Consider the following 9,167-nt stretch of genomic DNA (forward strand, 5'->3'; position numbering starts at 1 on the left):
ATCTATGCAGGGAAAAGGAAGTCAATGTGGTCATGTATCTTGACAACCAGAGTGCGATAAAGCTGATCAAAAATCCGGTTTTCCACCAGAGGACGAAGCATGTGGACATGCAGTACAAATACGTAAGTGAGAGATATAGAGAGAAACAATTCCAGGTGGAGTATGTCAATACCAACGAACAACTGGCTGACATGTTCACCAAGGCACTAGCCCGTCCACTGTTCCAGAAGCATTGCAGCGAGATTTGTACAACGATTACTGCATAACACCTGTAAAATTTTTCGTATGTCAGTAAACAGGGGGAGTGTTGAAGTATTATCACGGGGTTCACTGGGCATACGAAACCCGGCATTGAGAGGTGCCAACCTCGTGTTACTGGTCTTTCCTTTGGGTTGGCATGCCTACTGAACAACACCGGCTTGGGTGTGCTTTCTGTTGTCTTTTTTGTTCATGCTCAACGCACGTTTTGTAAAACCTTTCTCTCTTTCTTTATTATTAAAACTGTTTATACAATTATTCCTTGACGCTTTATTTCCGCAACAATCATAACAACAATCTCTGAAATGAAACTCGAATGGCGGTCAGTGTATGCAAAAGCTAAGGAAATCATTTGATTTATATTAAATTGAATCAGTTTATTCTTAACATTATAATAATTTTATACATATTACCAGAACTTCTTGAAAATGAGCCGGAATTTACTTCCTGTCAGAAAGAAAATTATATTCAAATCCCATTTAAATGAAATTTAAAGCAACTCTTTTTATGCCACGAAGCGCATAAATGTAATAATATATTTATATTATTATATATATGTATATATATATGTCTCATATTAAGATATTATAAATTGTATATATATAAATGTATATATCTTCTATGTCATGCCGTATTTGTTCTAGACTACAAAAATTGGTGTGGCGCGACGGTAGCGTGCCAAGCTTTCACCCCGACGACCAGGGTTCAAATCCTGCCTACTAACGCATTTTTTTTAAATTTTATTATGTTTTATCATTATGTATTTATATTTTCAATCGATTAACACGCATAAAATTGCATTCTGAATTATAAATAGCATGTATTTATTTACTAACAACAGGATTATTTACTATTATTATATATTATTATTTATATAATAATCATATATTAAATTTTATAAATTTCCTGTGATTTTCCGGATTTCGAACATGTTACTATTACGTTTGTGTGATGTGACATAAGTTCATCTACCTTTTCTTGAACAAATGCGGTCTTTTCTCCCTTATATGATATTATCCTTTCGAACGTTGACTGATACTGACATCCTGTCTGATCCGTAATTAGAATTGCGAGGTGATATTTTTTACTACTTTCCGATAATTTTCGGCGGCCTGCTATATTTTATTCCGCGCTTCTTCATTATGGACTTCAAGCTTCATGCATCAGTCATTTGTGTACCGAGGTCATTCCACGCGAAATCGGGCACATTTTCGAGTACTGCTGTGGGATTTTGTTCAAATTTGAATATGTTGTAGTCTTTGGCGACCTATGAACGAATGTCAAAGGATTTCTCGATATCTTAAAAATTGTTGATTTTAAATAGACGTGTTAAAAAAAGGATCACCCTTTCTTCATTACATTATAAAGTCAGAAAAGTAAAACCATAAAAGTATCTACTAAAAATGTTTCCCCTTCGTAATGACCCCTTTAGAAGGATGGAGAATTGAACATTGGCTTCACAATGAGCTGGAAAAGGACGCGGAGTGTCCCCGTTTCAGGTAGGTGAGTGGTGCGCTCCGCAATACCTGCAGACTTCGTTTACGACTAGACATGTGCGGGCCGCCCGGTATTCGGGTTCGGGTCGGGTCGCAGAAAGTCGGGCGGGCTCGATTCGGGCTACCCGAGAGTTTCGGGCTGCCTGCTCGACTTTGTCGGGCGGGTTTGGAATGAATCGGACAAGTTCGAGCGAGCGAATTATCGCGATACCTGAGATTCAACTCTGCGTTCTTATGAAATACATAATGGCAATAATGATACTTCTTTCATAGCTTAATTAACGTCATTTTTAATATACTTGGTTTTTTTTAAATTACCGTAGGTATAATTGGCAAACATATGCATAATCTTTATTTGTATTAAATTTTGAAATAATGCACGTTACACGTGAAAAATTTAAGAGACAATATTTCTGGCATTCTGACGAATTTGTTCCTCCGAATGAACTTGCATATGTATCGATAATGTCGTTAAAATATCCTTACGAAATTACATACAACTAGAACGTATGAAAATAAGGTAAATTATGACAATTTTTTACATTTTGTGCTGTTTTCTCTTAAATTTTTCACGTGAAACGTGCATTATTTCGAAATCATATATCATTGTTACCATTATGTATTTCATAAGAACGCAGAGTTGAATCTCAGGTATCGCGATAACTCGCTCGCCCGAACTTGTCCGATTCATTCCGAACCCGCCCGACGAAGTCGAGCAGGCTTCCCGAAACTCTCGGGTAGCCCGAAACGCTCGGACCGCCCGATGTGTCATGAAGTATCGCGCGCCCGACTTTCTGCGACCCGACCCGACGATTCGGGCGCCCGACAATCGGGCGGCCCGCACATCCCTATTTACGACTAAATGACCCTTTTTTTACCTCGAGAACTATGGGTCATCCCTGTTGTAGTAATGTTTCGGCTTTTATTCAAATTTTAATATATGTAGTGTTTAGTGACCGAATCTCAAAGTATTTTTCGATCTCTTATAAATTGTTGATTTTACAGACATTTCAAAAAACGTGTCGCCCTTTTTCCATTAAATTCTAAGACTAGAACTCCCAAATCGACGATATGACCTTCCAATGACGAATAAAATTTTTTTTATCTTTTATTCGTTATTTGAAATTTTTATTTAAACATATATATTGCAGACAGTACCTTGCAGACTGCAAAGCCGACAACATGAAATTCTGGTTTTGAAGTATATTTTATGAAACCCTAATTGTCAAGTAAATAATCACCACGTTCTCGTGGTTTTCATTGAGAAATGACACCTTTCTTGTAGAACATATTCAATTCACATACAAACTCACATCTATACATAATCAATCAGAATTCTCCATTCTTCTGAAGGGTTCATTTTGAAGGGGAAATTTCAGGGAATGTGACCACATTTTTTCCAACATGTGAATCACTGGCTCATCATCGAAAAAAAACGCAAAAAAAGAATTTGTTTACATTTTCCTACACTATAAAGTTACTTGTCATGGTCGAAAACATTATTTTACAACAGTCGTATCCTTTCCAAATTAAACAAAAAGATGTGTAGCTGAAGTGGAGAATCAGTTCCGGTGATAATAATTCGCAAGCGAAGCCCGTTCATCGACAATGTAGGCAGAAATTTCTAAAATTAAAAACAGTAATTTCTAAAAATAGTCCTCAAGCTGCAAAAAAGAAATTATTGCTAAACCTCTTCTACTGTCACATGGACAACAACATATTTCATTCTAGTTAGTTACTCGAATATAACGGATATTTCGAAGCAACCTGGCGTTACGAGACGCGTAGCGACACGTACAAGGGTCAGAAACCTTTCCAAATTGCCGCATCAATGTTGCAACGAGCAGTTCATAAATGATCAATTGTCTTTGCCAAACGTTCAATACATGTCTGTACAGAGCCCAAATTTCGAATTTCCACCTCATCGGGGAGTAATTAACAATATTCGGCAGCATGCCGCCGGTCGCGAGGCGTACGAAACAAGCCTGACGTTACGAGCCGCGTAGCGGCAAGTGCAAGGGTCAGAAACCTTTTCAAACTATCGCTTCAATATAGCAATGAGCAGTTTATAAATGGTCAATTGTGATTCCCAAAGGTTCAATACATGTCTGTACAGAGCCCAAATTTCGAATTTCCACCTCATCGGGGAGTAATTAACAATATTCGGCAGCATGCCGCCGGTCGCGAGGCGTACGAAACAAGCCTGACGTTACGAGCCGCGTAGCGGCAAGTGCAAGGGTCAGAAACCTTTTCAAACTATCGCTTCAATATAGCAATGAGCAGTTTATAAATGGTCAATTGTGATTCCCAAAGGTTCAATACATGTCTGTACAGAGCCCAAATTTCGAATTTCCACCTCATCGGGGAGTAATTAACAATATTCGGCAGCATGCCGCCGGTCACGAGGCGTACGAAACAAGCCTGACGTTACGAGCCGCGTAGCGGCAAGTGCAAGGGTCAGAAACCTTTTCAAACTATCGCTTCAATATAGCAATGAGCAGTTTATAAATGGTCAATTGTGATTCCCAAAGGTTCAATACATGTCTGTACAGAGCCCAAATTTCGAATTTCCACCTCATCGGGGAGTAATTTACAATATTCGGCAGCATACATATCGTACATACGTAAAACTGTACTATCGATCTGCATTATCGACCGTATTCTATCGCAACGTACAGTGTTTGCCGCGGAGAGACCGTGGCGCTAGTAACCGGAACCGCAAAATTGTGCCTTTTTTTTCTATTCATTTTACGTCTTAAATAAGTAATTAATCAATTAAAAATGCATACGACCGTGTTTGTACATGTCTTCGCTATGTCTGTATAGAGCCCTTTTTTCGATACGAACACTAAATCTCGCGAAATTAAGAGAATCTCTCAGCGGCAGCCATCTTGTGACGTCATACTTGCTTCAGAATTCGAATTTTCTGCCGAATATTGTTAATTACTCCGCGATGAGGTAGAAATTCGAAATTTGGGCTCTATACAGACATAAATTGGACTTTTAGCAAACACAAGTGACCACTTTTAAACTGCTCATTGCAATATTGAAGCGATAGTTTGAAAAGGTTTTGACCCATGCATAAGCATATGGATTTCAAACCCTGCCGGCTCCCTTAAGGAACAGTTTTCCTAGGTGGCCTTGAACAATCGATAGTACCGCTATAACGGCCGCTAGAAAAAGCTAAATAGTAACATTTTCAACCAGTATGGGGAGCTGGGTGCACTTTCCACATTCTGTGTCGAGTGACATTTTCCGAGTATCCTCTCTGATTCGGTCGCATGATCCCTGTCAAAGAGGCGATCTGAGCACGCGTGGTCGACATCGTAAACAATGGCGCTGCCGTAACTTCGTTCGAACAGCCGTGCCGCGGCACACTCACACACCGCCAGGTCGACGTGTACGTGTACCGATGGGAATAGCAAGGGTCCGGGATGCCGCGAATCATTCCTCGATAATGCAAAGATGGGGCTTATCAGTAGTCAAAAGCGCTAGATAAAGGATAAATCTAGTGCGCTCGCCATCAGACAGGTCCTACTTTTGCTTTGTCGAGCAACATTTTTCATTATTCGGTTGCATGATGCCTGCCGTAGCTTCGTTCGAACAGCCATGCGGCGGCACACTCACACACCGCCAGGTCGGCGTGTACGTGTATCTACGAGAATCGCAAGGGTCCGGAATCCGCCTGTCATTTCGCGATAATGCAAAATGGCAGAGTTGGGCAAAATAATTATCTATATAAAAATTTCGAATAACTAACAAAAGATAAAGAAATTTTTATTCCTCATTCGAATGTTCGAATAAAGAAAGTATCTTTATTCGACGAGTATCGAATAAATAATTTTATTCGACGAGAATTTATCCGACGAGTAAAGATAATTTTTTTTATTCGAAGCGGATTTCTTGAAACTTCGATTAATTTTTTCTTCTTTTATCTTTATCTTTTATTCGAAGGCTTCGAATGAATCTTCGAATAACTTTTGCCAGCTCGATGAATAAACGGCGGCGACGCCCGACGAGAGCCGAACGTTGAAGACCCAGCGACTGACAATCGGCATATGTACAATGTAAGCAGATGAAGAATCGTACATGAATGAAAGTTTAAACTTTGTAATCGAACAATTTTCATTGATACGTAATGTTACGATAAAAATTACAATCTTATTGAAGATAGTCCAAATGATGTCGTGTTTGGACTCATTTTCATCGGGATATGCTCTACAACTTATTCGTATTAACAATATCATTCTAATTAAAAATATAAAAGCATAAATTGCCAATAATGCGCGATTCTCCATCGGCTTACATTGTAGGCTGTTGGTCGGTCGCTGGTCTTTGAAGTTCCGAGCTCGTAAAGTTGCGAGATATCGGTGTGAAACAACTACCAATCCAATTGCAAAACTTCTTTATTTTTCATTATTCTTTCATGGGACTTGCGCCTACTAATTCGTGGCATTGTTCTGATTAAAATGACACTAAACACGGTACAAATTGGTCTGTATATAGTATTTTTATCCGTAAAATTCGACGGTTTCGAATAAATCTTCGGATAACTTTTGCCAGCTCGACGAATAATCGGCGACGACGCCAGAAGAGGACCGACAGGGACTGCCAAACGGCATACAATGTAAGCGGATGGAAAATCGAGCACTATTGGCAATTTATGGTTTTATGTTTTTAATCAGAACAATATTGTTAATACGAATGAGTTGTAGAGCTTATCCCGATCAAAATGCGTCCAAACACGACATCATTTGGTCTGTCTTTAATGAGATTGTAACTTTTATCGTAACATTACGTATCAATAAAAAAAATCTAGAAGTTTAAACTTTCATTCGTGCGCGATTCTCCATCCGCTTACATTGTATGTCGTCCGCCGTCGCTGGGTCTTTGAAGCTCGGCGCTCTGCAAAAGTTATTCGAAGATTTATTCGAAGGATTCGAATAAAAGATACAGATAAAAGATGAAAAAATTATTCGAAGTTCGAATAAATCCGCTTCGAATAAAAAAAATTATCTTTATTCGTCTGATAAATTCTCGTCGAATAAAATTATTTATTCGATACTCGTCGAATAAAGATAATTTTTTTATTCGAACCTTCGAATAACGAATAAAAATATTTTTATTTTTTATTCGTTATTCGACATTTTTATTTAGATAAATATTTTGCCCAACTCTGCATGAATTCGGCGGAACGCGTCGAACAGTCGAGCTGGCAGCTCACGCGGACAGAATAGAGGTACGCTTGTGTGTAGCGCGTGCGTAGTATAACCAACGTAAGGAGACGTACTGTTGCGTTCGTCGTTTATTTTCTCACTACAAACGTGAAAGAAAATAATACAACTACGTTCTCAGTCAGTAGTGAAATAGATTGACATCTTGCAAAAAAGATCAACTACATAATTATTGATTAATTAATTCTTAACTCTATCGAATTTCACAACTAATATTAATTAATATTTTGGATGATTCTTTAAAGCTAAAGTTTATGTTTTTTAAATTAAATATACATGAAAATATATAGTAAATTTCAATTTAGTTTCTTTTTCAAGTTCAGTTACAAAATATATTCAAAATGGTTGCGTATTAATAGTGTTAAAAAATTGTAGAAATGCGAATAATAATTATACGTATGGAGAAATGTTATTTACGTTCAAGGTTTATGAAAATTGTATTTCTATTATTTGGAAACGTAGTATCTATATTTATTAATATTGTATTGATAAAGATTGTAGCGTGAAGATCGCTAGGAAGCTTCTCCTAGCGGCCGTTTGGAGCGTGGCGGATCAAGGCCACGTAGGAAAACTGGACCTTAATTGGTAGGCGCACTGACTGAAGCGAGAAGAGAAGAGAGCACGCCGTCGCCTGTCTCTCTCTTTTATTGGCTCGATCCTTCTGGAACGTTCGTCGCGAGTCAAAGCTTCCGGTTTAACCACAGACGAGGTATAGGACTAGACCAATCACCATATGGGGTTTCGTGTCTCACGATCTGAAAGACCGACATTGTTAACAACAACCAGATTTCTTACGCCCTCTACTCTGACGAACGATAAATCTTGTAACTACCCAGTTAGCCAAATGCCTACTCGACCAAATCAACTGGAATGTGTGCTGCACACATTGCGAGCAAAAGACATATGTATTTGGTACCAAACCCTGCTCGAAGCAGAATTTGGTCCTCATTTGGTATGATTTTGGCACTGAAATTTGTCGCCAAATTCCTAGTCAAATGCGGAAACAGATGGATGTCAAAATCCATGCGAAGTCTCCACGTAAAATTCCATGCGGAATCATGCGGTATTTGGAGCCAAACTGTGGCTTCGTTATAGAGGGCAGGTCCGTCACACTAAGAACGGACGTAACCTTGTTCTAACAGTAAATATCGGGAAAAATTGAAGTAAATCTTCCTGTGTAGGGTGGGAAAAGGTATTTTATTCAAGTTTCGATGCGTGATAAAGACAAAGTGATGCGTAAACACTAGAGAGAGAGATAGAGAGAGAGAGAGAGAGAGAGAGAGAGAGAGAGAGAGGGAGAGAGAGAGAGAGAGAGGGAGAGAGAGAGAGAGCAAAACAAAATCCAAGCGGTGTTCGCGCGATTCTATTTTTTATGATTCTTATGAGAGCGTTCAGTTGTTGGGCGGATTTGGCGCGTTTAGGATGTATCTTAGCATGAATCGCTTCGTATGTAACCTCTCTCGTATTTACTTCGAGATCGTGTCTGCACTGTGCTGTGTAGTTATAATTGAAGACATTTCACCTCATAAGTCGAAATGGCAAAGTGAGTATATACATTATTCTAGAATTAAAAAAATTTTTTTTCTTCGAAATATGTCGATTCTACAATGAGAACGGAACACACATCACGTCCTAATGTAAGGCCCTTTTTGTTTGTAGGAAGGATAAACTTCAAGAGTGGTGCTGTCCGTGTCTGCTGATGGTAGAATGCATCGCGAAAATAAATAAATACATACATTGTAAATAACCTAATAACCTATAACCTAATGGCCTATATTATGTATTATAAATTAATTAAACTCTTCTTAAGCGTTCCCATACCTTATTTTCTATTCGAGGGTTTTATTTCCATTATTTTAAGATTTGAATATTTATTTTTTATTTTATAACAGTTTTGTTATGATAATTCAATTTTATATCATTTTTATTTCCTTCGTGTAACTTGTACAGTTCATTTTTAAAAATTTTATTGTCTATTCGTATTCTTTCTTAAGATTATAAATATAAAACAAATAAATAATATAATACAAATATATGTAAAATAAAAATAGATTAAGATTAAAATAAATACGTTTGTAAATTTAATTCAATTTTCCCTCTCGTCGTTTATTCCGATATTTACTTTCAGAACAAGGTTACGCCCGTTCTTATTGCGACGGACCTGCCCTCTATAACGAAG

General features: G+C 38.0%; 1 long non-coding RNA gene across 1 annotated transcript; it reads left to right on the top strand.

Annotated features, from left to right (window-relative positions):
- Positions 1-8,327: 8,327 nt before the first annotated feature.
- Positions 8,328-8,719, top strand: LOC143364056 (uncharacterized). The gene is made up of 2 exons (XR_013083977.1): positions 8,328-8,531; positions 8,648-8,719. It is a non-coding gene; the product is annotated as an uncharacterized LOC143364056 (long non-coding RNA).
- The last annotated feature ends 448 nt before the right edge of the window (positions 8,720-9,167 follow it).

The sequence above is a fragment of the Halictus rubicundus genome, unplaced genomic scaffold (assembly GCF_050948215.1).
Source record: "Halictus rubicundus isolate RS-2024b unplaced genomic scaffold, iyHalRubi1_principal scaffold0223, whole genome shotgun sequence".
NCBI classification, from domain to species: Eukaryota; Metazoa; Arthropoda; class Insecta; order Hymenoptera; family Halictidae; genus Halictus; species Halictus rubicundus.